This window comes from Hyla sarda, chromosome 9 (assembly GCF_029499605.1).
Source record: "Hyla sarda isolate aHylSar1 chromosome 9, aHylSar1.hap1, whole genome shotgun sequence".
Lineage (NCBI taxonomy): Eukaryota > Metazoa > Chordata > Amphibia > Anura > Hylidae > Hyla > Hyla sarda.
The window spans coordinates 21,205,647-21,207,239 of NC_079197.1; positions in this window are offsets into that span (position 1 = coordinate 21,205,647).

The window sequence follows — 1,593 nt, forward strand, 5'->3', positions numbered from 1 at the left end:
TTTCATTAGCTTTCTTTTTATATCCATATGCTGAAACTGAACAATAATACCACTTCTGGTGCCATGCCTTTATGGTTTAATAATCCTGTGTCTCTCGAAACAAACTTTATAAACCTCACTAAGGCCAGTATATCATAGGGACAGACAAGCTCTTTTCATTGGTCTGTCACTTACAAGAAGAATCACCCCTTACCATGACACCTATGAATGATTGACAGATTTCTCCCTATGCATACTGATAGGGAGAAATCTGTTGATCATCAGCGAGTGGGAGGGGGCGGAGGTGACTCTTCTCTGGCCACACGCTACATGCTGTCTGTTGTAGGTTCTTCTATCCTACATTACATCCCAGCATTAGGGACAGACTGCAGAAAACTGTGCGTCTCTCCCTGTGTTATGCTGCCCTTTGTCCACTGTTTGGGGTACATTAAATGTCAAGTTAAAGTTTTCTATATCCGTATTAGGAATTACACTTTACTGACAATTTTTTATAATTATATTTTCCAAAACTGAAATGATAATATATATATATGAAACTTTTATATTTTATGTAGTTTAGGCTTCTTTCACACTGCCATTGCGCCCCATTGAGAACGGACATCAAACTCTTTTTACATTTTTTTTTCTTTTTCTTTTTTTTTTTTTTTTTATTTGACGGCCGTCATTTTGATGGGGCGCAATAGGCAACAGAGGGTCCCGATGGACCATTGGGTGCCACTGTTTTTCAGCGGGAGAAAAAAAGGCAGTGCAAGCATTATTTTTTCTCCTGCTATTCTCCCCGGCGTCCCCGACTTCCGTCACACTACCACGAGACAACGATAGTGTGAGTGGGACCTTATTAGTTCACTTGCTAAAGAAAAATAAACATTTTATACAGACCAAAGTTATAATTATTGATAATATGCATTCATGAATTTAATTAATGTGTTTAAAGGGGTTGTCCTATAAAAGACTGGCCTAGTGACCAATGGCCCAGCTTTTCTGACCACACCTGGCTATACATTTCTTCTGCAGCATCCTCTGCTAGAGAAATGCAGTGACAGGCGAAACATTCAGAGAACCTAGATGGGCCGGGGTCCACTAGAGCGGGAGCTATTATAATTTAACATCTCTTTGCCCTGGTTCATTGATGGTTGTCTTGAGCAAGGAACACCATTCTATGGCATCCATATACCTTAATATAGATAGGGGGTTGTCTTTATGAGACAACTCCTCTAAGTGAACTGTCCATAGTGTACATAGCTATATCTGGAACTGATTCTAAGTGTTTTTTTATGCATTTGCAACATGTATAAAATAAATAGCTAATTTTTATTAGAAATCTTATGAAGCATACATATGTATTATGTAAAGAGCATTGTTAGACTCTGTGGGAGGCAGGGGTAGGCATACAGCATACAATTAATTTGGATGAGGTATCTAAGCCAGCCTTGGTTCTTATGTTTAGGCCCTTTCTTCCTACATAAACTTAAAAACAAGAAAAGATGAATGTTCAGTGTTAACGTTAATCAGATTTAATTTATGTACGAAAGAAATGGACGGCACTAACCACTTCTTGCTGTGACACTTTATTCCATCAGATTAAAAGCAGAT